This window comes from Panthera tigris, chromosome D3 (genome assembly GCF_018350195.1).
Source record: "Panthera tigris isolate Pti1 chromosome D3, P.tigris_Pti1_mat1.1, whole genome shotgun sequence".
NCBI classification, from domain to species: domain Eukaryota; kingdom Metazoa; phylum Chordata; class Mammalia; order Carnivora; family Felidae; genus Panthera; species Panthera tigris.
In genome coordinates this window covers 15,410,996-15,418,145 of record NC_056671.1, presented here as the reverse complement: position 1 = coordinate 15,418,145, position 7,150 = coordinate 15,410,996, and positions in this window count along the sequence as shown.

Sequence of the window (7,150 nt, the reverse complement as noted above, 5' to 3'; positions counted from 1 at the left end):
ATCTGGGTTTGGATTCTAGTTCCGGTATTTATTAACTTAACAGACGATTTGTGTGTGTGTGTGTGTGTGTGAGAGAGAGAGAGAGAGAGAGAACAAGCAGGAAAGGGGCAGAGAGAGAGGGGGACACAGAATCTGAAGCAGGCTCCAGGCTCCAAGCTGTCAGCACAGAGCCTGACCTGGGGCTCGAACTCACGAACCAACTCATGACCTGAGCCAAAGTCGGCAGCTTAACTGACTCAGCCACCCAGGTGCCCCAAACCAGTGTGTCTTTAAACTCTAAAACCATGCTCAGTGTGTCAAAGATGTCTTCACCCTGACAGACAACTGGGAAATGACACCAACTGGGAATTTGATGAATTCATGTTTCCCATCTCATGCCTGTTCTGGGGCATACACTTACTGAGTAGAATAAAGAAGCATAATTAACAGCACACTTGTGCTGATATTTCTCTTTTTATCTTAACTTTTGAGCCTCCCATTAATCATATTTCATCAGTTCTAAGAGGCACACTTTTTCTAATTTTAACCTCTCTGCAATTGAGATGCATTTTCCAGTCTGCTGCCGGCCAGCCAGCAGGCATGATGTGGTCCATTCCTTGTGTCCAAGCAAACTTGGTCATGGCTGTTCAAACTGCCATCACTTCCGCTGAGGTATGCACACTGTGGGTCCTTCACAGGTTGATTTTTTTATTAAAAAAATTTTTTTAAATATTTATTTACTTTTGAGAGAGAGAGAGAAAGAGGGACAGAGCACGAGCAGGGAAGGGGCAGAGAGAGAGGGAGACACAGAATCCGAAGCAGGCTCCAGGCTCCAAGCTGTCAGCACAGAGCCTGACGCCGGGCTCGAATCCACGGACTGTGAGATCGTGACCTGAGCCAAAGTCGGAAACTTAATCAACTAAGCCACCCAGGTGCCCCCACAGGCTGATTTTAGTTGCTGCTTAAAATGTCTTCCAAAAGATTACACTGTGATATGTTTTGGCATTGAAGTGGAAAGTTTCCCTATACACAAAAAGGCCTCCAAGCAGAACAATGGGGTAGAGGTTGCACATTAGTGAAGCAAATGCTTGTCTTTGGGGGAATGACTCCAGTCTTATATCCTTTTGCAAGGTAACAATCAAATTTTACTGCGCCGCTAAAAAGTAAGAAACCACAGTAGATGAGGCTGTATTGCATTTTGTCACCGAGATAGCTGCCGAAGGATTTCTTGTCACATACCGAGTCAGGAAACAAGATCCAAGAGAAAGTGTCACGTCCCTCAGAAGAGATGAAGGGAATTTCAGAGGAGGCATGGCGTGACCAACTAAGGTGTTGAAAAAGACTATTAAGGCATTGAGTGGTAACGGAATTGCAAGAGTTTATAAAAAAATTTCTTAATTTTATGAAAAATAACGGTGCATCGAGATCAATGATGGGAGTGCGTGGCTGGCTCAGTTTGAAGGGCATGAGATTCTTGATCTCCGAGTCGTTGAGTTTGAGCCCCACAATGGGTGTAGAGATGACTAAATAATAATAATAATAATAGGGGCATCTGGGTGGCTCAATCGGTTGAGCGTCCGACTTTGGCTCAGGTCATGATCTCACGGTCTGTGAGTTCGAGCCCTGTGTCGGGCTCTGTGCTGACAGCTCAGAGCCTGGAGCCTGTTTCAGAATCTGTGTCTCCCTCTCTGTCCCTCCCCTGCTCGCACTCTGTCTCTCTCCGTCTCTCAAAAATAAATAAACATTAAAAAAACAAAACAAAACAAAAAGAACAGGAAAAAAATAATAGTAAACTAAAAAAAAATCAATGATGGATTTAATGAAAGACAGTTGAACTCAAGTTAGTTACATTTCTGTGATGCAATTCCAATTTCATAATCAAAGAAATCCCATACTCTAACCTTGAAGTGTTGCTATATTTCTCAACACATCTAAACTATTCCTTCTGTCTTTCTGAAAATGTCTCCCAACAAGAGGTAGGAAAGGGGGAAAAGAATCCCTTCGTTCTGACACCAAAATATATACGCATGTGTTTTGTGGCCGTGCAACAATAATCAGCAAAACTCTGTATTTCCATTAATTCAGAAATACGGATCCTAGGAATTTGTCCTGAGAAAGAAAGCTGGAGTGAGTGCAAATATTACAGATCCTAGAAATTTATCCTGAGTAAGAAAGCCGGAGTGACTGCAAGTATTTAGTTGCTGGGATGCTTACCTCAGCTTTGCTTATAAGAATGAAACATGAGAAATCATTTACACGTGCGTCAATAGGAGACAACTTAAGTAAATATAAGACATCCATATAATGGAATAGTGGAGTCGGCAGACATCCAGAACGAAGTCGGTGTTTCTTGGCGTGGAAAGGTACTCATGATGTATAATAATAAAAAAGAGGATACAAGCCAAGCTTGATACCATTTTTGTAAAATAGAAATTGTCATAGTGGTCATAATAATAATGATAAGGTCTCTATTCAAAATATGAATGTGGAAGAGAAAACAAATGAATTATAATAGTAGTTTCCTTCTCTGAAAGGGGGGAATGTGAGTGATTATTTTCTTCTGAGTTTCTGATTCTCCTTCAAAACACATTTTTATATAGGGGCGCCTGGGTGGCTCAGTGGGTTTAAACGTCCGACTTCGGCTCAGGTCCTGATCTCACAGTTTGTGGGTTTGAGCCCCGCATCGGGCTGTGTGCTGACAGCTCAGAGCCTGGAGCCTGCTTCGGATTCTGTGTCTCCCTCTCTCTCTGCCCCTCCCCCACTTGCATTCTGTCTCTCTCTCTCAAGAACAAACATTAAAAAAATATTTTTATAGAATTAAAAAATAATAAGGAGAGGGGGCAAAAAAGGGATTGATGTAAATCCTATGAGAGGAAATGAAGACAAGCCGCCAGCGAAGGCTTCCTCTGTGACGTCTCTTTAAATGTCCACAGGCTCCTATTCCAGTAATGACTTTGCTGAAAAAAAATCCTCATCATACCACTAATAAAAGCATTTTGGTGGCAAATATGTTTAGTTTGGTAAACTAAGGCTGCGGTAATGGAAGCCTCGGGTGACTGTTTGCATTTGGGGGGGACGTCAGGGAGGGCTTTGCCCACTTGCCAAGTTTGTAAATACTCCCTGCTTGGATGAATATTTCTTTCTTTTGCCTTTCCTCTCCATCCCCTGTAGGAGTGAGGAAGCTTTTGTTTTGGCCACCAGCAATTTCTTTCTCAGTGGGTGTGCGTAGGAGAATGCAGCAGGGAGGTGGTGATAACTGGAAGGTTTGTGTTCCCCACAACACTCATATTTTGGGGCCCCAACCCCCAGGTTGGCTGTGTTTGCACGTGGGGCTTCCAAGGAAGTAACTATAGTTAAGTGGGGTCAAAAGGGTGGGGCCCATGGGGCGCCCGGGTGGCTCAGTCGGTTGAGCGTCTGACTTCGGCTCAGGTCATGATCTCGCGGTCCATGAGTTTGAGCCCCGCGTCAGGCTCTGTGCTGACAGCTTGGAGCCTGGAGCCTGTTTCAGATTCTGTGTCTCCTTCTCTCTCTGACCCTCCCCCATTCATGCTCTGTCTCTCTCTGTCCCAAAAATAAATAAACTTAAAAAAATTTTTTTTAATTAAAAAAAAAAAGGGTGGGGCCCGGATCTGATAGGATTGGTGTCTTTATAAGCTCACTGTGTGCGTGCACACACATGCACACACACGTGCACACAGGAAAGGCTGTGTGAGGACACGGCTGTCTGCAAGCGAAGAAGGCAGGTCTCACCAGACACCAAATCAGCAGCACCTTGATCTCGGACTTCCAGCCTCCAGAGCTGTGAGCACTAAATTTCCAGTGTTTAAATCACTAGTCTGTGGCATTCTGGGTAACCGTGCATCTGTTCTGGCTGCCTCTCTGAGACCCTGAGATTTCTCCTGGCCTGAAGGCAGAGATCATTGTTCCTGATCAACGCCGGAGATGTTTGGACCCTCATCCCCTCTGCTGCCCCCTGCTCACCTTCTTCACTTGAGTCTCCCTCTTCACGCCAAGGGTGTTCTGGCAAACCATTCTCACTGCTGCCTTGTTTTGCAAACGCTGGTCTCTCGACCGGGGTGTCATCCCCTTCCTGCCCCCTCTCCCCAGTCCACACAAGTCTCTCCCTGCTCTTGCCTCACGACCATCATAAGATGTGCGTGCCTGTGTCACTCAGTGGACCCTTGAGTTGATTTGCTCCCTGCCAGGAACTGTGTTTTGCTCTTCATTTTATCCCCAGGATCTAGAAAAGTCTGGCATATAGGAAGCACTCATTAAATATGTGTTATAGAATAAATGAAGATGAATGAGGAACTCATGAGTGCTTGGCCCACAACAACCCCAGATTCTTGGACTTTCTGAAATAATCTAATCTAACAGTTACCAGACTCATTGGTCTCTGGATCCCTTGACACTCTTAAAAATCACTGGGGACCCCCAAAGAGTGTGCTTGTGTGGTTATATCTGCCATTATGTACCATATTAGAAATTAAAACTGATAGATTTTTAAAATATGTATTTATAAATCCATTTAAAAACAATAATAGGCCCACGAAATGCTCACAGAGGTTATGTCAGTTGCCCAAGATCACACAGCTGGCTAGGAGTGGAAACTGGAATTCAAACCCAGAGTTCTGTGTTTGAGTTTTGGCTCAGTCCATTATCCACATTCCGGGAACATAACTAAAAGCTTGTGAGTTGAAAAAAATGAAGAGGGCAGGCTTCTCTCAAAATGTAGCCTTCCCTCAAAGCCCAGAATGGGGAGGAATACCCCAGAGGGTCAAGGGCAGAGCGGGAGGGTCAGGACTCTGGCCAAAGTTGGAGGTGAATCTTGGTGGACTTCCCTCAGATCTCATAAGAGATGCGCTGAGGCCAATCCACCAAAAATTCCACCAAAAATCCACGAAAAATCAAATCTATGATATGTAGTTCTCTGAAAAATCTAAATGCTAACGGCCAATTGTCCAAATCAAATTTTCCAATTTTTCTAAACTTTAGGAGAATTCTCATCAAGTATTGTTAATGAATATCAACATACTCCTCTTGAATGTAGCCAATGACTACATTCTTCTACACACGGTATTTTAATATGCTCACTGATAATCTTCAGTGAATTTATACTTCTCGAATACTCTTATCAAAAAATTTATTCAAGATATTTTAATTATATTCAAGACTCTAAGATATTCAAGAATATATTCTTCATTAGAAGATAGTCATAAGAGAGTTAAACAGCTCCCATGATATTTAGCTTTTAGACAAAGTGAGCTGCTGAGAATATATTTAAGACCAATTTATTAAGAAGGCCATATTCATAGTCACTGAACATCTTCAAGAAAGCTAGTCTTCAAGCCATGTTTGGTAAATTTAGCAAGCTGGTGAGTTGGTGATCTGGCTTTGAGCATGTAATTGTCCGAGGCTCTTCTGCCCGTCTGAGACTGTGCATCTCTCGATTCTGGGAAGACGTGAGAGGGACAAGTCCTGTTACAAGGATAAGAGAACATTATGTCCCCAAATACCACCTTCACCTCCGTGAGAGGGAAAAATACAGAAGAGAAAAGGAGAGAGAGGCGCTCATGGTGGCTGCAACATACTGTCAAGGACTTTGTAAACGTTATTTCTTTTAATCAACCCAAGGAGTTGAAATGAAAATTATCCTTTTTCCTAGTGAGAACACTGAGCCTCAGACACGAGAAGTGACTTTCTCAACATTCTCCAGTTACTCAAGGGCAGAATGGGAGTATGAACTCAGGTGGAGTGGAGATTTGAACTCAGGCAGAGTAGGGGATATGAATTCAGGTGGAATAGAGGATATGAATTCAGGCAGAGTAGGGATTTGAACTCAGGCAGAGGGGGCACATGAACTCAGGCAGAGTAGAAGATAGGAATTCAGACGTGGAGGATATGAACAAAGGCAGAGTAGGGATTTGAACTCAGGCAGAGTAGGGGATATGAACTCAGAGAGAGTGGGGGTTACGAACTCAGATGGAGTAGGGGATTTGAACTCAGGCACTGGGATTTCAGAACCAGGGGCCTGGGCCATTGGACTGCACATTCTTCCACCAAGATGAAAAAGAATCAGTGAACAGAGAAACAAATGTATGGAGGCATGGGGTTTTGCAATGAAGGAATTTGGGAGCCGTAAGGGCATTTGATGGCATGTCCATTTGGATGTTGGAGGAACCAAGAGAGAAAGCCGGAGAAGGAACTTATGAGTTACATGGACAAGCCCCCTTTCCTTTCTCTTTGCCATCTAGAAATGAAGATGATGGAAATTCTGATGATCTACTTGTCTATTTATTTGTCCCATTGTCACTCAGAGCTTAGATTCAGCTATATTATGTTCCCTGAGACATAAGAAAAAGCTAAGCAGAGAACCATGGGAGACCAATGTTAGCCACTGGCATAGAAGCTTGCAATGCTTCAAGCAGCCACGTTACAGTTTTCCAAAATACTCACTGTGTTCTTTCAAGGGGGAAAAAAGCCCTTTTATTTTGTTCTTTATTATCCAAGTAAGACACACATTGCCTATATATTGCTGATAAACAAACAAGATACATATAAGCTAAAATAATAAAACAGAAATCACCAATAAATCTTCCCTCCCCTACTCCAAAAAATCATTGTTAATAATGGATATATTTTCCCCCAGGGCTTTTGTTTTTATGCAATTTTCAAATGGGATCCCATTGCACATGTTATTTTGTAACCTGATTCTTTCATTATTATGATCCTGTTCAAAAAAACAAAAACAAAAACAAAACAAATCCCAACTTCGCATCGTTTTTATTAATTGCAGATTTCCGATTGTTGATGATTTTATTCTCTGTCCCCGAAGAGGTGAGAGACGTGGCGATGAGGACTTACCTGGGGTGTTGGCTGACAGAGTCAGGGACCCTCAGATGGGACTTAAGAGGGTTTAGTGGGTGGGTCTTTAAGGAGGGGCCACTTGCAGAGTGTCCCTGGCTAGTCGGGGCTCAGGAGTCTTCCTATGGGGAAAGTCTGGGAGCCCTTACAATAATATTCCGCCAGTGGCTTGAGGCTGTGGGCAGGTGCCCTCACCTTCTTAGGCTCCTCTGTCAAATGGGGCCGTTTGGAGAATTGTATGTAACAAACCCAGTGCGAGCCCCTTCTCCCTCTGAGATCAAACACAGACATCTCCAGTGACGCTGGA